A 25,299-nucleotide genomic window follows, 5' to 3' on the forward strand; every position below is an offset into this window, starting at 1 on the left:
TCTAGAGATTCAGTTTCTTGCAGGCATTTATATAAAAATAAAGAAATACAATAGAATTTATGAAAAAGCTATGAACACAGGTTGTTAATGTGCAAAAGAAGACAAATTGTGCAAAAATATACAAACAAAAATGAACACATTATGCTGGGTGGTGTGTATCCCCTGTAGCAGGAAGAAGAGGGCATGGCCTGGATGGTGGGGCCCTTGATGATGGATGCTGCTTTCTTATAGCAGCATTCTTTGCAGATATGCTCAATGGCGGCAAGGACTTTGCCTGTGATGGACTGGGCTGTATCTATCACTTTTTGTAGACTTTGGTGTGAACAGGTAACAAAATCATTGTTGTAGACTTCAGCAGGTGTAAGACTGAGACAAAAATGGATGCAGTTAAGCCTTTACATCAAAAAAATAAAACCCAAGCTGAATGGAAATGCACTACATTGGTCTCACACAATTAAACAAACTCTCCATAAACATTTTACGTAGGAAGGCAAGTCTGTCTGTTTATTTAAAGTAAATTAGGGGCCTTGGCTTCACCCATGTGATCAAGTTATGAATGCAATGTGGTGTCAATTACATATTCAAACGCTGGCTTTAGCAAATTTTCTATTCTAATATCATCTGAGTTAGTGCAGACCGGCTCTCTACAGTGGGTCTTTAGGATTCACTACCTCACCAGGCAGTTAGCCAGTATCACACAGGCAACAGAAATTGCCCCTTTTATTTCAATAATACCATGTTCCCTCATTGGTTTATCCAGAACATTAAGGTACTAATTTGTTACTCATGAGGTCAACATACAGTATAGTCTTACTTTTGATGAAGCTGAGCTACAGTGAGCAACAGAATGGAAGGATTTGAAATTAGTTGACTATAGTCCTTATAGATGTACAGTGGAGAGTACATTGATTGACTATATCATAGTCTGCTATGAAATACCAATGCCCTTGAATGGAGAATCGTACAAAAAGTAGTTGTTATGGCCCAGTCCATCATGGGTAAAGCCTTCCCCACCATTGATCACATCTGCATGGAGTGTTATCGCAGGAAAACAACAATCATCATTAACTTCACTTGCCCCATCACTGAAATGCTCCCACTACCTATGGACTCACTTTTAAGGACTCTTTATCTCATGTTCTCGATATTTATTTCTGATCTATTTTTTATTATTATTACTACTTTATTTTTGTACTTGCACAATTTGTTGTCTTTTGCACAATGGTTCAATGCCCAAGTTGCTGTGGTCTTTCATTGATTCTATTATGGTTATTATTCTATTATGGATTTATTGAATATGCCTTCAAGAAAATGAATCTCAGGGTTGTATATGGTGACTTGTATGTACTTTGATTATAAATTTACTTTGAACTTTGAAGTTTGTAGCATTAATGATTGTTGCTGTTTAGAAGTTGAAACAGTTGATCTCCACGTTATTTTGACAATTTTTCTCAAGACCATTGGGCTATATTCATAAAAACTGCAATAGCACAATTTTCCATAATGTTGAAAAAATTGTTTTAACATTTACTTTTTTTCCTACAAAATTCCAAGAGCTTGTGCTTATTTGATTATGTTTGAAATTTTTGGGTAGTGATTTGCGAATTCTCCAAGGATGAACTCCCATAACCCAAACGGCTGAAACATGAGAGTTGCCAGTATGGAACAGAATAAGAATGGGGTGGATTCTGAGATTCCCCCTCACATGATCAGGAAGTGAAATGTCAATCAATACTTCTACACCACCAGATACAGAAATTACCGGAAATTTATGGCCTTGAAATTTCTTCTTCTATATTCCCAGAAAATTATTTATGATAGGTAAAAGCTGAAATTTGGCCAAAGGCAATTACACTGCGTTTTCCTTCCTTGTGTAACATTTCTGTTGGAGATATAGCAGAGGTGTCAGAGAGAGACGCAGTGCTGTTGGGAGGACGGCAAACGTCCATATCAGTACCTCTTTCCTGGTTTCAGGTGCTTCCCAATGCAGGGAAGATAACATACGACAATGAACAAAATCAGGTTCAGATACTGTGTGATTCTGCAAAAGTAAACAGATTGAGGCATTTTCTGCTCATTCAGATACAACTTTTCTACCACCGATCTATCACTCTTCACTCAACTGACTCTTTTTTATGTTGTACACATGTCGAGGTATGATCACATGTCGAGGTTCAACTTTGGTGAAAGGACCTTTAATCAGATAGACTGTTAACTGTGGATGATTGGGCTTTTGAAATTACATAACTATAAAAACCCAATGAAACCGTGTAATTCATATTTCAAACAGGTGAATGAATCACTGATGAATTCTTATTCGATTTCTGTTGTGTCACAGCTGCCTTGACATTTTGCACCGGTGTTCTAATTAGATTCTAAGGGAGCTTCAGCTCCTCAAACTTGTTGCACAAGTGATAAGGTGATCATTGTGCAGCATGCTGCAGGATGCAGTGGGACAGTGAGTGCTTACCTTTTCTGTCACGCAGGATCCAGTATGGAGAACCTTGTTAATGGAGTCATAACAGCACAGAAAAAAGTCTTCCAGCTCAACTCATCCATGCCGACCAAAATATCCACCCAAACTAATCTCATTTGCCTGCATTTGGCCAACATTCCTTTCAACTTCCCTTATGCATATACCTGCTCAAATGTTTTTACATTTTTTAATTGCCTCTGTTACTTCCTCTGACAGTTTGATACACATACTACCACCCACTGTGTGGAAAAAGTTGACCCTCAGGTCTTCTTTAAAATTTTCCTGTCTCACCTTAAACCTATGCCCTCTGGCTTGTGACTCTTCTTTCCTGGGTAAAACTTTCAAGAGGACCATAACCTTGTAGGGTTTGGAAGCCTGTTGGCCTCAATGACCCGGAGAGGTATGTTGGCTGGAGTCAGGGCCTTGCCAAACAGGTCAGAGGGTAGAGGCCAGATTAAGAGTGACCCACTGGTCCTCCAGGTTTGGGGGTTCAGCTCAGGGCTAACAAATATGACTGGTCAAAAAACAATTGTTACAGAAACAGCAATGAAGAATCCTTCTATACTGAGAGAGATGGAGGTCCTTCATTGCTGCCCTAAATGCCAGTGGCCGTAAGTAATAAGTAATCCTGGGAAAAAGACTGACCATTCTTTTTATCTACAACCATCATGACCTTAAATTTCTAATAGCATCACCCCTCAGCCTCCTACTCTCCACAATACCACAATATTGGTGTCATCTGCAAACTTACTAAATATACCACACACTCGCATCCAAATCACTCATATAAAAGACAAACAGGAGACCCATCATTGATCCCTATGGTACACCATTGGTCATAAGCCTCCAGTGTGAAAAACAACCCAGCCCCATCATTCTCTGACTCCTACCACTAAGCCAATTTTATATCCAGTTGGCTACAAGTATCTGGGAGTGCAGTTAGAGGAGAAGCTAGACTGGACTGCCAACACAGATGCCCTGTGCAGGAAAGCACAGAGTCGACTGTACTTCCTCAGAAGGCTGGCGTCATTCAATGTTTGTAGTGAGATGCTGAAGATGTTCTATTGGTCAGTTGTGGAGAGCGCCCTCTTCTTTGTGTTGGCGTGCTGGGGAGGCAGCATTAAGAAGAGGGACGCCTCACGTCTTAATAAGCTGGTAAGGAAGGCGGGCATAGAACTGGAGAGTATGGCATCGGTGGCAGAGCGGAGGGTGCTGAGTAGGCTATGGTCAATCATGGAAAACCCTGAACATCCTCTGCACAGCACCATCCAGAGATGGAGAAGTAGCTTCAGTGGCAGGTTGCTGTCAATGCAATGCTCCTCAGACAGGATGAAGAGATCATTACTCCCCAATGCCATTTGGCTCTACAATTCAACCACCAGGGGCAAGACATGTTAAAGTGCCGGGGTTAGGACTGAGCTTAAGTTACCACTCAATGCACTTTAGTAAACTATTTAAGAACTTTTTAAAAGCTATTTATTAATGCTTTTTGGGAGGGTGATTTATACTGAGTTAAATACTGTATGTAATTAGTTTTGCTACAATAAGTGTATGGGACACTGGAAAAATGTTGTATTTCCCCTTGGGGATGAATAAAGTATCTATCTATCTAGCTCACCTAAGATCCCATATGATCTAAAGACTTCCTAAAATCCACTATAGACAATGCATACTGTTCTGCCTGCATCAAATTACTTGGTCGCCTCTTTTAAAAAGCTTAGTCAAATTTGTGGGACAAAATTTCCCACGCACAAAGCCATCCTGACTATCCCTAACCAGTCCTTGCCTTTTCAAGTGCAGGTAGACCCTGATTCTCATAATCACCTCAAAAAATCTTTCCCACTTTTGAAGTTTAGCTCACCAGCCTTCAGTTCTTTGACTTGTCCTTGCAGCCAAATAAAGTCACAACATTACTGCGTCATCATAATTTCTCAGCTTTTTGAAAATCAATAAATAACTTTCAAATTGTGTCAAAACTAAGCATTTTTATTTACATAATTCCAATCTGTTACTTAAGAATTCATAGAAAATATCCAAGGGATCACCAAAGTTCCCACAACTGACTTCCATTTTAATCAATCATCTCTTACAAACATTTTGCAAAGGTGTAGTCAGCCTCACTAATGTTCAGATCAATACTTTATTTGACTAGTTACCAATATTAGTACAAACAATTAAGTCTCCAAGCAGATGAACACAGATAAGATGATTTAAAATAAAAACACATACACAATTGTGTTTCCATTGACATTTTCTCCTAATCTGAGTTAAATGAGAGGTGTAATATGTCAGCAAACATGCACACAATCAAATAGATAATGAGTTTCTATTAGTTTTCAGAAATGACAATTTCAATAAAGACAGGCTTGGAATTCATCTCCTAATCAATACTTTACGCCAAACTCTGAGACAGATATATTTTGTTTGCCATTCGGTTACATTAAGAAATGTACATTAATGTACATTTGCCAACTGGGCTTAATTGCAAAGGCACGATACTGAAGGAGGCCATTTGGCCCATTATTTGTGATAGAACAAGTAAAGTGATCCCATTCCCTTGCCATTTCCTCATAGCCATGTAATTTCTTTCCTTCAAGTAATTATTCAAATCTCTGTTGAACATTGTTGTCATCATCAAACTGCTTTCACTTGTTTTATACTCAGATCACTTTCTCAATGAGAAAAAAATCTTAATGAAGTCATTTTTTTAATTTGCCAAATACCTTTATTTTCCAATTAATGACCCTTCTATCACTGGAAACAATTTCATTTAATATTTTCTATCAATGCCATAAATGATTTTGAATATATATGAAATTACCTCTTAAACTTCCATTCCTGTCTTTAAAAGGAGAATAACCCTGAATTCTCCAGACTTTTCACACAATTGAATTTTTATTTCCTTTATTTGTTCCATTCTGGTAGATTATTCCTGCAACTTCTCCAAGACTGTACTTAATTAAAGATTCCCAAACTGATCACTGGCATCCTCCAGTATTTTGCAAAGTTTTCAATTTATTTGATTTTGTGCTCCATGCCTCCCTTAATCCCACATGCCTTCTAAGTATCCTTCTCCCTTTCAGAATCTGCATGCATGTTCTGTAGAACTCTGTTCTTGCACCAGTCAGTTTCCCATTTCTAACAAGATAAGACCATAAGACATAGGAACAGAATTAGACCACTTGGCCCATCAAGTCTGCTCCACCATTCAATCATGATTAATCACTTTATCCCCTCCTCAGCCCCACTCATTTGTCTTCTCCCCATAACCTTTGATGACATGTCCAATCAAGAACTATCCATCTCTGCCTTACATAAAACCAACAACATGTCCTCCACAACTGCCTGTGGTAACAAATTCCACAAATTCACCATCCTCCGGCTGAAGAAATTTCTCTGCATCTCTGTTTTAAATGGATGATTCGATCCTGAGGCTGTGCCTCCTTTGTCCTACACCTCCCACACCAAGGGAAACATCCTTTACAAATCTATTCTGTCTAGACCTTTCAACATTCGAAAGGTTTCAATGAGATCCCCCTCATCCTTCTAAATTCCAGTAAGTACAGACCCAGAGCCTTCAAACATTCCTCATATGTTAACCTTTTCATTCCTAGAATCATCTTTGTGAACGTCCTCTGAACTCATTCCAATGCAATGAGGAGCCCAAAAAAATCAGGGATTCATCTTCAAATCTGAATGACTATGAAGTTACCAACTTCATTAAAACCTGCGTGGATGAGTTGTGCCTACAAAGTCTTACTGTACATTCCCAAACCAAAAGCCATGGATGAACCTGGAGGTACATCACCTGCTGAAGGCTAGATCTGTGGCATTCAAGGCTGGCGACCAAGGTCTATACCAGAAAACTAGATATGACTTGCGGAGGGCTATTTCAAGGGTGAAGGGACAATTTTGAATGAGGTTGGAGGAGACATCAGATCCACAACAACTCTGGCAGGGTATGCAAGACATTACTTCCTACAAAGTGAAACCCAATAGCATGAATGGCAGCGATGCTTCACTACCAGATGAGCTCAACACCTTCTTATGCCCATTTTGAAAGGGAGAATATGACTACAGCTGTGAAGATCCCTGCTGCACCTGATGACCCTGTGTTCTCTGTCTCAGAGGCTGATGTTAGGCTGATGATTTAAAGAGAGTGAACCCTTGCAAGGCAGAAGGCTCCAACGGTGTACCTGGTAAGGCCTTGAAAACCTGTGCCAACCAGCTGGTGGGAGTATTCAAGGACATTTTCAACCTCTCATTGCTATGAGCAGAAGTTCCCACTTGTTTCAAAAAGGTAACAATTATACCAGTGTCAAAGAAGAGTAACATGAGCTGCCTTAATGACAAGCTGGGCACTTGCTGGTAGCAACTCACATCTACAGTGATGAAATGCTTTGAGAGGTTGGTTATGACTAGACTGAACTCCTGCCTCAGCAAGGACCTGGACCCATTGCAATTTGCCTATCGCCACAATAGGTCAATGGCAGATGCAATCTCAATGGCTCTTCACATGGCCTTGAGCCACCTGGACAATACAAACACCTCTGTCAGGATGCTGTTCATCCACTATAGCTTAGCATTTAATACCATCATTCCCACAATCCTGATTGAGAAGTTACAGAACCTGGGCCTCTGTACCTCCCTCTGCAATTGGATCCTTGACTTCCTAACTGGAAGAACACAACCTGTGCGGGTTGGTGATAACAGCTCCTCCTCGCTGACGATCAACACTGGTGCACCTCAGGGCTGTGTGCTTAGCCCACTGCTCTACTCTCTCTATTGTTACAAATGTGACGCAACTCTGAGGGGCCAAAGGGCACAAAGTCGCCCCCTCCTTTTTGAGAATCGCAAGATCGCTATTAATTCGGGTCTGGGACCCAGGAAATGAGAGAGAGACACACAGAGTCCACAAGGTTTGGAATGTGTCCTGGTCTCAGTGAAACAGAACCGCTGATAATGGCTATTGTCTCTTGGAGATGGAATTGTGTATTGAGTACTGTACTATTCATTGAAATCCCTCAGGGGACAACCAGGGTGGGCTGGTTGAGGGATTGCATCATCTCAACCTGATTGACATCTGAGACCCCATGAGTAAGGATAAAAGACGGTCTGGGGAACAACCCCTTTAGATGCACCAGCAGAAACACTGGAAATCCCGTGACAGCATTTATAGCAAAAGCCAGTGAGGCTCGTGTGCGCCCTCCCTTGCCTGGGGTGGTGGGCTCACCACGGAAGAACGGCTTAGCTAAAGAAGAGGCCACAAGTGAACGGCCACACCAACGAGACTCCGACGGATCAAAATCATAAAAGGAAAATCGGCAAGTTTTTCTCCAAATCTCTCTCTCTCTCCCACCATTGCAACACAGCAGACCCCAAAGGCAGCAGCCTGAGTAAACTTTATATTTCCTTCGGACAATACATTATCCCCTAGACAACGATAGAGCTTATTTCTTATTAATTATTATTATACCCGCACTTTTAGATTTAGTATTGACGATATATATTATCTGTATATTTGCATTGATATTATTTTTGTGTACTTTTACCAATAAATACTGTTAAAAATAGTATCATCAGACTTCAACGGACCTCTCTATCTTTGCTGGCAAGTGACCCAGTTACGGGGTTCGTAACAACATGGGGGCTCGTCCGGGATTTGATACCAAATTTGAGGGCCAGTAAATCGGGCTTTTAAGTCCAAACTTGGATCTGGTTGTGCCGGTAACCAGACGGGAAACCAGCAAAGATGGACGTAGGCAAATTCATAGAAAACCCGACTCTGGAGGCGCTAGAGGCTGCCACAAAGTCAGACTTGATAAATATTGCGAAAGGACTAAATCTCGCAAAGGTGAGGTTGTCAATGAAAAAGCGGGAGGTGTGGAGGGCCATAACTCAGTATTATATTGTGAAGAATGTGTTTTCGGCTGAGGTATTGGAAAATATCCCTGCCAAGGCACCAGCTAGTGGGACGGCTCAGTTAGAGTTGGAAAAATTAAGGTTGGAGCTTGAAATTAAGTTAAAACAGCTGGAAGCAGCCAAAAAGGAAAAAAAGCAGGAAAGAGCTGAGAAGCAGAGGGAGCATGAGCTCCAGCTAAAGGAGTTAGAGGTGAAGAGGGAGCATGAAATTAAGTTAAAACAGCTGGAAGCAGCTGAAAAAGAGAAGGAAAGGGCCGAAAAGGAGAAAAGGGCCGATAAAGAGAAGGAAAGAGCTGAAAAGGAGCAGGAAAGAGCTGAGAACCAAAGGGAGAAGGAGGAACAGAGGCAACATGAGATGGACCTGGAGAAGTTAAGGCAAGAGCGAAGAGCTCAAGGGTCAGACCGAGAGGAGAGATTTAATGTTAGTTGGGAGTTTAGGTTAGTACTTCCGTTTGAGGAGACGGATGTTGATAGTTATTTCTTGCATTTTGAAAAGGTGGCAGAAGTGGCCCAAAGAGCAGTGGGTGGCGTTGTTACAAAGTGTGTTAAAAGGGAAGGCACAACGGGCATATGCAGCCTTGTCCCTGGAGGAGGAGGAGTCTGAGAATTATGAGAAAGTAAAGGAGACCATTCTTCAGACCTATGAATTGGTACCTGAGGCCTATAGACAAAAGTTCAGAAATTTAAAGAAAGGGTGGAATCAGACGTATGCAGAGTTTGCCTATGAGAAGGGTGTGCTCTTGGATCGTTGGTGTGCAGCAGAAATAGTGGAAGAGGATTTTTGGCGTCTCAGGGAGTTAATTCTGATTGAGGAATTTAAAGGTTGTGTTTCCGATGATATCTGGATGTATTTGAATGAGAAGCCGAATAAGTCCATATCCAAATTTGCTAGGTTCACAGATGAATATGCCCTAACCCACAAGACAAAATTTTCCTCAAATAAAAGTTACCAGAGAGACCGTGGGAATGGTAGAGAAAGTCCACCGGCTGAGGCAGAGATCCAGCCGGGAGCTAGTGGTAAAATTAAGGAGGAGGAAAGGCAAGATGGCAGGAGGGGTCCTGGCTTGACCTGTTTTAATTGTGAAAAGGTGGGTCTTATTGCATCTACGTGCCTTGCTCCAAGGAAGGAGATAGGAAGAGGGAAAGCAGCAGTCCCTACAGGATGTATTGTGGTGATCAGTAAATCGATGAGAAAGCCCCAGGTAGACAGAATACGAGAGGGGCCTGAGAAATGTATTTCAGAAGGAACCGTGGCTGTGAAGGTGGGAGACACACCAGTTCCAGTGTGGATCTGGAGAGACACTGGAGCTGAGCTGTCATTGATTCGCAGTACGGTGCTAGATTTTGGTCCTTAGACTGGAGAAGTAGCTTTGAGAGGCATAGGAAAAGGGACAGAAGTGGTGCCATTGCATAGGATCGTTATAAATTGTGAGCTGGTATCTGGACCAGTTGAAAGAGGGGTGTGATCAGAATTTCCGAGAACTGACGTAGACATCCTTCTGGGTAACGATTTAGCTGGTGGTGACGTTTGGTCGGCCATGGAGCTGACGAGCCAGCCTGTAAGTGTTGAGGACCCACCCCTAGATTCCAAGATCTATCCCGCATGCACGACCACTCGCAGCATGTCGAGAAAGGCAGCTGAGAAAGAGACCAGTTTAAATCAGGCCAGTGTCGATTTGGCCGAGATGTTTTTACCGACCCTGTACCAAGAGAAGTTAGAGGGTGGTAAAACTGAGAATAGGGAGGTGAAAGAGAGTAAGGGAAAGGAGGTAGACCTGCCCTTAGCCAGGAGGAAATTTATAGAGGCACGGAGTAAAAATGAGAAACAGATAAGGTTGTTAGAAGGTCCAGGGTTGGACATGGATGATCTGTCTGGTTTGACAGAACTGTTTGAAGAAGTTGAAAATTCTAAAGGTGTTCCCGATAATGAAATGAGGGCAGTCCTAGATGAAAAGGATGCCATTACCTTGAAGAAGTCTGCTGGGTTGGCAGATGAGGTTGTTTCAGCCCGCGAGGTTGAGTTTACTCCGGAACGGAATTGCCCAGAGAGTAACTGGGAGGATCAGGGGAACTTAGAATTTGAAAAGGGTATGGGTATTGAAAATCTGGAAGAGGCAGATGTCCTGTTTGAGTGTGTTCAAGATGTGGATGCACGTGGTACTGAACCTAGTAAGGGAACTCAGAAAAAGTCTGAGATATTTGATTCAGTTGAAAAGGAATGCAGTCGTTTTGGGTCAGATGGACTTGGTTCAGTGAAGAAAGGGTTAACCTTGGTAATAGTGGGAAGTGAGAATTCCCAGTTGTTTGTGTTCGAAGGTGTGTTAAAAGTTAGTGAGGAGATAAAAGGTGGTGAGGTGAATATTATTATTGAAGGGAAAAGGAAAAGTGTAGTTCTTAAATTGAATGAAGAAAATTTAAAGTCTGGATGGATGTCAGAAGCAGCAACCAGGCTGCAGAGACAATGGCTTGGTAACACGGTGCCTGCGGATCAATTATAGGTTGATTTGGAATGTAAAGGTGCCCCACACGCTATTGTTATTCAAGAGTGTGGTGTGAAAAAGCAGAATTTGAAATGCTGTTTGGACAAAGAGGGATCGCTTGCAGATTTTAAATTGAAAACTAATAGCATGAAGGGTCCTGAAGAGAAAACTAGCAACTTGCTTAAAATTAAAGAATTGTGTGGAAATTCGGAAAATGGTCTAAGTTTGGAACACGTTGTTGATAAAATAACTCCTATGAAAGGAGCGGGCGAAAGCCTATTTCGCCAGGGTGCACAAGCTCACCACGTGGGAGTTAACTGGAAACGGGGCGAGGGTTGACAGGATGCCGCTTTAATTAACAGGATCCGGTTTTAAGGGATTTCGACAAAGCATGTGAATAATAAAGACAACCCCATGGAAGATTGACGGTTAAGTTTGAAAGTAAAATAAAGATTAGTATTTGCATGAACTTTTGTAGTATACACATAAGCTAAGATCACAACTCTTTAGTTTTTGTTTGCTGAAGGAAAGGAATAAAAGTAAGTGGTTATCAAATTGGAGTCTGATGCTACAAGAATTTATTAAGGTACAAGATGTTGAGATATTAAAGGAAGTGACAATGTAATCGCTAACTGTTTAGATGCTGAATTGAATGTATAACTGTATTACTCTGTAGTGAAAAAAAACTCTTTGGTATTGTGTTAGATTCTGAAATCCTGTAAGACTCTGTATTAATTAATTTTTACCTGTGGTAAAATCTTAGAAGGAAGGGGGTGTTACGAATGTGACGCAACTCTGAGGGGCCGAAGGGTACAAAGTCGCCCCCTCCTTTTTGAGAATCGCAAGACCGCTATTAATTCGGGTCTGGGACCCAGGAAATGAGAGCGAGACACCCAGAATACACAAGGTTTGGTATGTGTCCTGGCCTCATGGAGATGGAATTGTGTATTGAGTACTGTACTATTCATTGAAACCCCTCAGGGGACAACCAGAGTGGGCTGGTTGAGGGATTACATCATCCCAACCTGATTGACATCTGAGACCCCGTGAGTAAGGATAAAAGAGGGTCTGGGGAACAACCCCTTCAGATGCACCAGGAGAAACACTGGAAATCCAGTGACAGCATTGTATAGCAAAAGCCGGTGAGGCTCGTGTGCGTCCTCCCTTGCCTGGGGTGGTGGGCTCACCACAGAAGAACGGCTTAGCTAAAGGAGAGGCCACAAGTGAACGGCCACACCAACGAGAATCCGACGGATCGAAATCATAAAAGGAAAATTGGCAAGTTTTTCTCCAAATCTCTCTCTCTCTCCCACCTTTGCAACACAGCAGACCCCAAAGGCTGCAGCCTGCATGAACTGAGTGAACTTTATATTTCCATCGGACAATACATTATCCCCTAGACAATGATAGAGCTTATTTCTTATTGATTATTATTATACCCACACTTATAGATTTAGTATTGACGACGTATATTATCTGTATATTTGCATTGATATTATTTTTGTGTATTTTTACTAATAAATACTGTTAAAAATAGTATCATCAGACTTCAACAGACGTCTCTATCTTTGCTGGTAAGTGACCCAGTTACGGGGTTCGTAACACTATACCCATGACTGTGTGGCTAGGCATAGCTCAAATACCATCTATAAATTTGCTGATGATACAAGCACTGTTGGTGGAATCTCAGATGGTGATGAGAGGGTGTACAGGAGCGAGAGATGCCAACTAGTGGAGTGGTGTTGCAGCAACAACCTGGCACTCAATGTCAGTAAGGTGAAAGAGCTGATTGTGGACTTCAGGAAGGGTAAGACGAAGGAACACATACCAACCCTCATAGAGGGATCAGAAGTGGAGAGAGTGAGCAGTTTCAAGTTTCTGGGTGTCAAGATCTCTGAAGATCTAACCTGGTCTCAACATATCGATGTAGTTATAAAGAAGGCAAGACAGCGCCTATACTTCATAAGTAGTTTGAAGAGATTTGATGCGTCAACAAAAACACGCAAAAACTTCTATAGATGTACTGCAGAGAGCATTCTGACAGGCTGCATCACTGCCTGGAATGGGGGGGGGGGGGCCTGCTGCACAGGACCAAAAAATGCTGCAGAGGGTCATATATTTGGGTACTCCATCTTGGGTACTAGCCTACAAAGTACACAGAATGTCTTCAGGGAGCAGTGTCTCAGAAAGGCAGCGTCCATTATTAAGGACCTCCAGCACCCAGAGTATGTCCTTTTCTCATTGTTACCATCAAGTAGGAGGTACAGAAGCCTGAAGGCACACACTCAGCAATTCAGGAACAGCTTCTTCACCTCTGCCACCCAATTCCTAAATGGACATTGAACCCTTGAACACTACCTCATTTTCTATAATATATATAAAGTTTCTGTCTTTGCATTATTTTTAATCTATTCAATATATGTATGCTGCAATTGATTGACTTATTTATTTTTTTTTCCTTCTTCTTCCATATTATGTATTACATCTAACTTAGCTGCTGCTAAGTTCACAAATTTCACAACACATGCCAGTGATAATAAACCTTATTCTGCTTCTGATTCTGAAAACTGTTCAGAATACCAAGTTGAGGCCTCACCAGTGCCTCATAAAGCGTCAGCATCACATCCCTGCTCTCGTATTCTAGACCTCTTGAAACAAGTGCTTACATTGCATTTGTCTTCCTCACCACTGACTCAGCCTTCAAGTTAACCACTAGGGTGACCTGCACAAGGACTCCCAAGTCCCTCTGCATCTCAGATTTTTTTGGATTTTCTCCATTTATGAAATAGTCTGCACATTTATTTCTACTACCATAATGCATAACCACGTACTCTCCAACATTGTATTTCATTTGCCACTTTATTGCCCATTCTCTTAATCTGTCCAAGTCCTTCTACAGTCTACCTGTTTCTTCAACACTCCCTGCTCCTCCACCAAATTTCGTATCATCTGCAAACTTCGCATTAAAGCCATCTATTCCATATATTTTTATGCAGTCCTAACATTAACCCCTGTGGAATACCACTCTTCACTGGCATCCAACCAGAAAAGGACCCTCTTATTCCCACTCACTGCCTCCTACCAATCAGCCAATGCTCTAACTGCACCAGTAACTTTCCTGTAACGTTATGGGTTCTTAACCTGCTAAGCAGCCTCATGTGTGGCACCTTGTCAAAGGCCTTCTGAAAATCCAAATATACAACATCCACTGCATCCCCTTTATCTATCCTATTTGTAACCTCCTCAAAGAATTCTAACAGGTTCGTCAGGGAAGATTTTCCCTTAAGGAAACCAGGCTGATTTTGTCCTATCTTGTCCTGTGTCACCAAGTACTCCATAACTTCATCCTTAATAATTGACTCCAACATCTTCCCAACCACGGAGGTCAGGCTAACTGGTCTATAATTTCCTTTCTGTTGCCTTCCTCCTTTCTTAAAGAGTGGAGTGACATTTGCAATTTTCCAGTCCTCTGGCACCATGCCAAAGTCCAATGATTTTAGAAAGATCATTACTAATGCCTCCACAATCTCTTAATACTAGCTCTTTCAGAACCCTAAGGTGCAATTCATCTGATCCGGGTGACTTATGTACCCTTAGGTCTTTCAGTTTTTTGAGTACCTTCTCTGTTGTAATAGTAACTGAACTCACTTCTCTTCCCTCACACCCTTCAACATCTGGCACACTGCTAGTGTCTTCCACAGTGAAGACTGATGCAAAATACTCATTTGTTCATCTGTCATCTCCTTGTCCCCCATTATTATTTCTTCAGCCTCATTTTCTAGTAATCCTAAATCCATTCTCATCTGTCTTTTAGTTTTTTATAGACTTGAAATAGCTTTTATTATCCACTTTTATATAGTTTGCTAGCTCGCTTTCATATTTCATCTTTTTCCTCCAAATGATTCTTTTAGTTGCTCTCTGTGGGTTTTTAAAAGCTTCCCAATCCTCTATAGTCACACTAGTTTTTGCTTTGATGTATGCCCTCTCTTTTGCTCTTACATTAGCTTTGACTTCCCCATGGTTTTACTATTTTGCCATTTGAGTATTTATTTGTTTTGGAATACATTTACACTGCACCTTCCTCACTTTTCCCAGAAACACACACCATGGCTGCTCTGCTGTCATCCCTGTCAGCATCTCCTTCCAATTTTCTTTGGCTAACTCCTCTCTCAAACCACTGTTATTTCCTTTACTCCACTAACTTTACCTTCTCCCTATCAAATTTCAAGTTGAACTCAGTCATATTGTGATCACTGTCTCCCGAGGGTTCTTTACCTTAATCTCCTTAATCACCTGTGGTTCATTACTTAACACCCAATCCAGTGTAGCCGATCCCCTGGTAGGCTCAAGGGCAAACTGCTCTAAAAAGCCATCTCGTAGGCACTCAACACTCACTCTCGTGAGATTGATTACCAACCTAATTTTCCCACTACATGTTTCAATCTTCCATGGCTATCATAACATTGCCCTTTTGACATGCCTTTTCTATTTCCCATTGTAATCTGTGGTCCACATCCCAGACACTGTTGGGAGACCTGTATATACTTACCATTAGTGTCCTTTTATCCTTGCAGTTTCTTAACTCTACCCACAAAGATTCAACATTTTCTGATCCTATGTCAACTCTTTCTACTGATTTGATGTCGTTATTTACTAGTAGAGCCATGCCACTCCCCCCCCCCCACCTACCTTCCTATCCCTCCAATATTATGTGTAACCTTGGACATTCAGCTCCCAACTACAACCATCCTTCAGCCATAAATTCAGTGATGGCCACAACATCACACCTGACAATATGTAATAGTGCAACAAGGTCATCCACCTTATTTCTTATACTCCATGCATTGAGATATAACACTTCTTGCTACCCTTTTTGATTCTGCGTCCCTAATGCACTGATACTCACCCTGCTGGCTGCAATTTTGTCCTATCATCTGACTGCATGCTATCTTTGCTTTTTTAACATCCGACCTGTCCCAAGTCCCTTCATTTCAGTTCCTAACCCCCTGTCAGATTCATTCAAACCCTCTCCAACAGCTCTAACAAACCTGCTCATGAAAATATTGCTCCCCCTTGGGTTCAGGTACAACCCGTCAATTTTGTACAGATCATACCTCCCCCAGAGGAGATCCCAATGATCCAAGAAATTGAAGCCCTGCCTCCTGCACCAGCTTCTCAGCCATGCTATATTCTTAAAATATAGCATCTCTCACTTAAATTTTGTATGCCGCATTTCTGCCCATTGCACCAGTTTATTTATGTCTTCCTGAAGTCTGTTACCATCCTCTTCATTGATCACTACAATTGTCAGTTTTGCAAATATGCTAATTTTGAAAATATGCCTCCTGTACTGAAGCCCAGGGCATTAACTTACAGTACACCCAAAAGAACAGGTATCCTAAAACTGATCATAGGGAAACATCATTCGATACCTCCCCAGGAATGAAATATAACTGATCACAATACTTTCATTTATGCTTTTTTTTAACCAATTTTCATTTCATCCTGCTACCAACACCTAATTACCATGAGCTTTAACTGTGTTGCTACTTTGTCAAAAATATTTTGGAAGTCATAAACATAACTAAAGCTAGCACAGCAACACTTCCATCAGAATGGTGTTTCTGGATTTCAGTTCAGCATTCAGCAGTATTGTCCCACAGACCCTGGAGAGCAAATTCCCACTCCTCTGCCTAAATATACCACTGTGCAACTGCATTTTGGACTTTCTAGCCAACAGACCTCAGATAGTGAGGGTGCACAACCGCTCTTCCCTCCCTATCATCCTTAACACAGGTGCCCCCCAGGGATGTTTTCTGAGCGTAAACTGTACATTCTGGTCACATATGACTGCACAGCCAAGCACCCGAGTATTCATATTGTCAGGGTCAACGTTGACACAACAGTGGTGGGGCTCATCGGCAACTACAATGAGACAGCCTACAGAGAGGAGGTGGAAGAGCTCGAGGCCTGGTGCCAGGGAAATGGCCTCTTCCTTAAGACAAAGGAGAAGGTTGTCAACTTCAGGGGAACTCACACCACTCACACCCCTCTGTACGTCGGTGGTACAGCAGTGGAAACTACAAACAGTTTCAAACTCCTGGGAGTGCACATCTCACTCAACTTCTCGTGGACCCAGGATACATTGTACACATCAGAAAAGCTTATGAATGCCTTTACATTCTGAGGAAGCTGAAGAGAACTAGACTAAGCTGTCAGTCACTCCTGTGCCTAGCATCACTTTATGGACAGACAATCAAATTATGTAGTAAAAAGCTAATTTATGTATTTATATTTATTGCTTATTATTATTATGCTCTTTATCTTTTTTGTGCTGTATTGTATCCGGAGTAATAATTGTTTTGTACTCCTTTACACTTGTGTACAGGAAATCACATTAAACAATCCTGAATCTTGAATCTTGCATTTTGAACAATTTTAACCATGTCAAACAATTCTGTTATTTCATTAACAAACTCAATAAGAGTGTGTCAAATCTATGCATTTGTTAGCCCACATTTCCTTAAACAGCAATTTCTTTTTCCTCATTAAATACCCCATCACAGAGCCTCGCTGACAAATCTGCATTATCCTCACCCCTGTCAGGGCTGCCCCTGATGAGGAGGAGGAGGAGGATAATGCAAAGGCAGGCACAGGCCTCCCAGTCTCCATCCAGCCAACAGGAGTTACCTGCCACTTATCTCCAATGCATCAGCTGCAGCCTATTTAAAGTCAGCTCTTATACACAGTCCTTGTTCATCCATTGAATCAACCAGCTGCTCCTAGTCTGCAGTTACCTTGTTGTGTTAAGTATCTGTTCTCCACCTGTTATTTTGCAGTTTATTATTAAAGTAATCACTCACCACTAAATTGTCTGCTGCTCGGAGTTTGGGTCAGGCCTCCTCTATGTTTCCTGACAGGATGGGTGAACCAGTGATTGACCCAGCAGAGTTTGCTCACCTAAAGGAAGTTGTCTGTTAACATGAGAAAACGTCCAGAAGTAGAAAGCCATTGACTGTATGCTCACCACTCTCAAGCAACCCTCCATCTTGATACAGTAACGCTGCACCAGTCAACCTCCTCTCTTGGAGCCCTGGATTCCAGTGCCAGACCCTTCAATGAATCCCCAACCCAAAGCTACAAGTTCCTGTCCCAGCCATATCTGCGTTCCATGGACCAAGCCAAAATTACCTTCATCACCTTTCTCATGACTGGGTGAGCTCTGACCTGGGCCGCTACCAACTGGGACAATAAACTCTCCATTTGCAATAAATATGAGGAGTTTACCAGTGAGGCTGACAGGGTTTTCAATGATCTGGGAAGTGAAAAGGTGGCAGGAGATCAGATACCTAACCTGCATTAAGACTCATACTCGGTGCTGGATAACACAATGGAATTCCAGAGCATCATGGCGGAATGCAGCTGGAATGCAAAAGTACTGCTGCCCCATTACCATCACAGCCTCTCAGAGCACTTGAAGATGAGCTGTCTACCCAGGAGATGCCCAATGACCTTGACGGCCTCTTCATTTGTCATTCTGACCCTTTGAATTGACAAGTGTCTTATGGAGCAATCCTCGAGATCATCAACCAGAACCATTTCAGGCTGCAGAACCCTTATCATAGAAACATAGAAAATAGGTGCAGGATTAGGCCATTCGGCCCTTCGAGTCTGCACCACCATTCAGTATGATCATGGCTGATCATCCAACTCAGAACCCTGTACCTGCTTTCTCTCCAGACCCCTTGATCACTTTAGCCACAAGGGTCATATCTAACTTCCTCTTAAATATAGCCAATGAACTGGCCTCAACTGTTTCCTACAGCAGAGAATTCCACAGATTCACCACTTTCTGTGTGAAGAAGTTTTTCCTCATCTCGGTCCTAAAAGGCTTCCCCTTTATCCTTAAACTGTGACCCCTCGTTCTGGACTTCCCCAACATCAGAAACAATCTTCCTGCATCTAGCCTGTCCAACCCCTTTAGAATTTTATACGTTTCAATAAGATTCCCCCTCAATCTTCTAAATTCCAGTGAGTATAAGCCTAGTCAATCCAGTCTTTCTTCATATGAAAGTCCTGCCATCCCAGGAATTAATCTAGTGAACCTTCTCTGTACTCCCTCTATGGCAAGAATGTCTTTCCTCAGATTAGGGGACCAAAACTGCACATAATACTCTAGGTGTGGTCTCACCAAGGCCTTGTACAACTGTAGTAGATCCTCCCTGCTCCTGTACTCAAATCCTTTTGCTATGAATGCCAACATACCATTTGCCTTTTTCACCGCCTGCTGTACCTGCATGCCCACCTTCAATGACTGGTGTACAATGACACCCAGGTCTCGTTGCACGTCTCCTTTCCCTAATCGGCCACCATTCAGATAATAACCTGTTCTCCTGTTCTTGCAACCAAAGTAGATAACCTCACATTTATCCACATTAAATTGCATCTGCCATGAATTTGCCCACTCACCTAACCTATCCAAGTCATCCTGCATCCTCCTCACAGCTAACACCGCCACCCAGCTTCATGTTATCCGCAAACTTGGAGATGCTGCATTTAATTGCCTCATCTAAATCATTAATATATATTGTAAACAACTGTATCAGCATAGCCTTCAGAAGTCATGCATTTAGGGAGGGCTCTCTGAAACCTCCACAGTGTGAGTACCAATGGAAAAACCACTTGTCTGAGTACTGCAGAGCCGCCAGTCACCTATGCATCAAATGTGTCTATGAAGGTTCTCAGTCATCCAGGTCATTGTATATCAAGCAGTTCTAAATCAAGGCAAATGGACTTGCTATGTTGTCTAGAAGGCACTTCGTCATTCATCCAAGAGGTTTTGGTTCTGATCCATGGTGGGTAGTTTTCTGACTTATAAAGTCTGAGTTATTTAAAGGTATAGCAATCACATGAGGGTCTTTAAGAGCTGTAGAAGTAATGAGAGGGTCATTGGTCTTATCTTTGCATGAATGGAGGTGTGAACAGTTGTGGAGATACCAGGATAGAGATGTGAGGATTGCATTGTAAGTATCTGATGGGTGGTGTCATACGCCACTCACTCTGTTCAGGGAGGGAGGGGTTTTCCAGTTTGATGAAGGTGGCTTCTTTAACCCATCTCTCTCCACCCTCTCTCAATACACACCCCCACTCTCTCCCCCCTGCACATGCCCACTCTCTCTCGCGCTCTCTCTCACTCACTCACCACCCCAGGATACTTTGTTGGATTGGGGCCCACAAGTCAACTCCCACTTCTGGTGAGCCTTCTGCTCCCTCCTCTGTACTCAGTGAATTCCTGTCCTCATACACTTACAATGCTTTGCTGCTTCAAAACATTCTGCTGCTCAGGGTTTGGGTCAAGGCTCCTCTACGTTTGCTGATACTCCCCTCTTTTCCAGAACCGTCCATGATATCTTCATTCTTCTAACTTACTGACACCACCTCGTGGCCAAGGAGGGTTGGAAAATTGTGGACCATATCACTATAATTTTCATTTTTACTTTCCTCTTTAACCCGTCTTGAATTTCCTTTAAAACCAGCGACAATTTTACTTTCAGTAATGACATCCTTTGAAGTATATCCCATTTACCTATGTTTATTTTTGGTAATATTGTCACCTCCTCCTCTTTATTTCACCCTGGAACATCCACTACTCTGTACTCTGCACCCAGGAGAAGATTATCTTCATTGTTCCAGGCCTTCGATTGACTACCCCTCAACTATTCAAAGTATTTTGAAATTTAGAAAGGTTTCCTCTATCTTGGCTATTCACCTATTTGCTGAATTTTTCCTTGCCTCTTCTCTTCTATGTATTTCTTTGAGTTTGCTCCTGTATTCAACTTGCAGTTGTCATTGGATTTGTTTCCCGATAATTTTAACTCCTATGCCTTTACCTTTCTGTTTTACAGAAATGTGTCTGCTCAATTTCTAAATCATCTCCTTTAGAAAGTCCATGTTTGATTATTATTATGACCATCGGCTTTAGATTACATTCTACCAACAAAGTGAGTTACCTTTCTAACTCACTGATGTTCATTTTTTTTGAACTTCTATTTCTTCTTTAAATAAAACATTCTCACCTTTTTGCCCCATGCTTAGTTGCTATTTAGTGATATATTTGACTATACTTTGATCCCACAAACAGCTCAGTAACGTTGTTTTCCATAATCCATGGCTCATGTCAGTGCAATCTTAATCATAGTTGGAATGCTTTATATTTAACTGATGTGTTTCAATGGTAGGCACTTTACTCCTGCCCATAGATTATATAATTCAGGTTCCTATTGGGGGCAATTGGAGTTCTTAAAATTGTTTTGTTGCCTGTCATGTAGTAAGTGGCAAAAGAATCATATCAGAGTTTTGACACTAGTGTCTTCCTAAACAAATTAATATTATCTACTGTGATCACTAGGCAACAGTTTAGGATGAAGAAATAGGTTGGTGAAGAGATTTCTCTCACTGTGGAGGTAAAGTACCTGTGATAATTTCATGGCAACCATAGGTTATCAGTGATTTGTTGGACCCGCAGGGACTCCTGGCACTAATAAGTGTGCTTTAAAAATAACTGAAGCCTAAACACTGTCACAAACTAAGGTATTGACCATTAATGTTGAAAGATCTTTGTATCAAGTAAAATTTGTGTCACAAGGTATCAGATACTGTATATTGGTGGAAAAATACCAAATATTTTCCTGGTTTCTGGTAAAACCAACATATGATTTTAGGATGTGAAATAGCTCTTTTTATTAATAGATTACTATTTTTTTTTCAAACACCTTCATGTTCTGAATTGTGAAAGCAAATATTGTTTCAGGACATCTACTTCGGAACACTGAGGAAGAACTTGAAACTTCAGCTTTCTGAAATGATGCATACTGACGGTTAATCTTTTTTTAAAAAAAGGACAAAAAACTGAAAATGCTGGAAACATTCAATACATCAGGCAGCATCAATGGAGAAACAGGTTATTGACTTGAAATATTAATTCTGTGGCTCTATCTGCACAGATACCACTTCATCTGCTAACCATTTCTAGCACTTTCCGGTTCTATTTCTAATTTTTACCATCTGCAGTTTCCCAAGCTCCTGTTGAGTCCACTTTGACCTATGTCAGTAGAAATAGATCCTTTGGACTTTGTAATCTCATCCCTATTTTAACACAAGCTGCTGTATGGTGCTGTGTCAAAGAAATTACTTAAAGATTTAATCCCCACAAGTGACTATGTGGCAACATGTCCATTGGAACATTGCAGAAGGGAGGGAATTGAAGGGAGAGAATGAGCTACAAAATTATTGCATCCAGTTGCATGTCAAGCATCTCATTCAGAAACTATCCTCTCAATGGTCTAAGGAACCTCCAGAAAAGTTGATACCTATGTGAGCAACACACAACATGCTGGAGGAACTCAGCAGGCCAGGCAGCATCGTTGGCGAAAAGAAAGTACAGTCAACGTTTCGGGCCAAAACCCTTCAGCAGGACTGGAGGAAAAAAAAGCTGAGGAGTAGATTTGAAAGGTGAGGGGACGGGAGAGAGAAACGCCAGATGATTGGTGAGAGCTGGAGGGGCAGGGATGAAGTAAAGAGGTGGGAAGTTGACTGCTGAGATGAGGTGAGAAGGAAAGGGGGATGAGAAATGGAGGGGGGTATGGGGTTTGAGAAATTGGCATTCATGTCATCAAGTTGGAGGCTACCCAAACGGAAGGTGTTGTTCCTCCGACTGAAGTGTGGCCTCATCATGACAGTGCAGGAGTCCATGGATGGACATATTGGAATGGGAATTGGAAGTGGAATTAAAATGGGTGGCCACTGGGAGATCCCACTAGTTCTGGTGGAAGGAGCTTAAATGCTCAGCAAAGTAGTCTCCCAATCTATGTTGGTCTCACCGATGTACAGGGGGCCACACTGGGAGTGCCACCTCACCTGGAAGAACATTTTAGGGCTCTAGATGGTAGTGAGGGAGGAGGAATAGGGGCATGTGTAGCACTGGTTCCACTTGCAATGAAAAGTGCCAGGAGGGAAATCAGTGGGGAGGACGAATGGTCAGGGAATGGATATCTGTCTGTTCATTCCTCCCCCTCCAGGTTTCACCAATCACCTGGTGTTTCTCTCTCACCTCCCCCCACCTTTTAAAACTGCTCCTCAGCTTTTTTTTCTCCAGTCCTGCTGAAGGGGTTCAGCCCGAAACATTGACTGTACTTTTTTCCACAGATGCTGCCCGGTCTGCTGAGTTCCTCCAGCATTTTGTGTGAGTTGCTTGGATTTCCAGCATCTGCAGATTTTCTCTTGTTTGTGGTTTGATACCTATATGAGCTTTGTGGGGTGACAGCCATGAAGGATATACTTAATTTGAAATATGTGGAACAACACATACTGGGAAAGATGCCATTGTCTAGAGGTTATAAGAAAGACAAACGCAGTTAAAAGCTCTAAGAAGACTACAACCTTGTTTGATTTGAAGGCTTGTGTGCTTCAATAACACAGAGCTATGTTGGCTTGTGTCAGGGCTTTGTGCTTTGGCTCCTGGTAGGATCACCCATGGTTAATGTATCGAGGCCAGACTAAGAGTGAGTGATCCACAGGTCATCCAGGTTTGGGGGTTCAACCCAGGGCTAACGTCTCTGACTGGTAAAACAAAATGGTTACAGAAACAACAATGAAGAATCCTTCTACATCTGAGTGTGATAGTGTTGCTGAGTCTCCGGGACATTTATAACACTTTATAAAACTGTTGATAAATGGAACAAAATAAATAGACTGGTTCTTATCCACCATATCCACTGGTGACAGGACACCTGTACTGAAGAGTTTTTAAAGTAGTAAAGTGACACTTCTTCTCTCCTTCCCTCCCTCAGAAGTCCAGTGTTGTACATTTAATATATCAGTAATATTTGAGCAATATTGTAAATATATTATTTGATTAAGTATTCTTATCATTTACATAATTCATCGCGGGTTATATATAAAAGTACGTGAATGGCAACAATATCATCACGTTATAAGGGCATACCTCACTAAAAATAAAACTGAGCATAGACACATTATCCCTGGAACTGTGTTGTTTTTTTTTGGTTAGTTTTATGTTTTGGAGTTACAAACAGTGGTGATGAGGAAGTTTTAAATGAACCTGAGACGATTATCTATCTGTTGAATTGTAACAAGACATATGAATTTTTTTTTAAGCACAGCAAAACGATTGAGTTAAAGAGTGCAGCACATGGTTTCTTTGGAAAAAGAGGGAGACAGTCAACTTAAAAAAAGGCAGAAAATGTAAGAAATTCACGGGTTAATAAACAATGATTACCGTGTGATAATAACAATATATTTTTAAAAAGCATAAATGCATGGCTACATTGGGAACATACACACATTCAATTCTACAAAAGATAGAATTAGAGGAAGGTTTTTCACTCAGAGAGTGGTTGGTGTGTGGAATTCACTGCCTGAGTCAGTGGTGGAGGCAGATACACTAGTGAAGTTTAAAAGACTACTAGACAGGTATATGGAGGAATTTAAGGTGGGGGGTTATATGGGAGGCAGGGTTTGAAGGTTGGCACAACATTGTGGGCCGAAGGGCCTGTAATGTGCTATACTGTTCTATGTTCTATAACTAGGTGATGTATACTGAGCATTATTTTAAAGAACATGGAATAACCAATGAAAACAAGGGCAAGTGCTCCTGAGTGTAATTGGTGGAAGCGGATACAGTTTGCTTAGAAGTTTAACTGCTCCAGCCAAACCAGCCAAAATGAGCTTTAGTGAAATTGTGAAGGTAATGCAGGGACATTTAGAATTTACGGTAGAGGTGCAGTCATGTGACATGTTATGAGTGATGGAAGTGAATGCTCCATAGCAATTGCATCTCTTACCTCACCGCAGCAGGCACAAAATACACAAAGATTGACAGAGAGGTCTTGAGTCTGGTTTGGGGTGTAAAACATTTCAATCTGTAGTTGTACAGGAGAGAGTTTACCCTCATTACTATTCATCAACCACTTGTGTCCATTTTCAATCCTCAGAAGGGTGTTCCACTAGCAGCAGCATGAATGCAGCGATGGGCTCTGCTTCTTGGAGGTCACAATTACAAGACCAAATTCAAAGGGACAACTAACCATGGAAAGGCTGTTGGGTTGTTCCATTTACCCGTGGAAAAGGAAATACCTAAAGATTTTATAAGAGGACACTCTTCTTTACATTTTCTCTCTGATGCAAATGGAGCATCTCCCTATTGCAGCAAAGATTCTCCAAAGAGAAACAAGAATAGACCCTTTACTGTCTCAGGTATACATGGCCATGCAAAATGGCTGGAATGCGCAGCAGAAATTCCAGATTTCCCATTTTTGCCTGCTCCTAGATGAGTTTTGTGGGGATTGAGAGTTGTTGGAACATCTAAGCTGAGAGCTGAAGTGTTGGAGGGGCTACATGCCA

The sequence above is a fragment of the Hypanus sabinus genome, chromosome 8 (assembly GCF_030144855.1).
Source record: "Hypanus sabinus isolate sHypSab1 chromosome 8, sHypSab1.hap1, whole genome shotgun sequence".
NCBI classification, from domain to species: domain Eukaryota; kingdom Metazoa; phylum Chordata; class Chondrichthyes; order Myliobatiformes; family Dasyatidae; genus Hypanus; species Hypanus sabinus.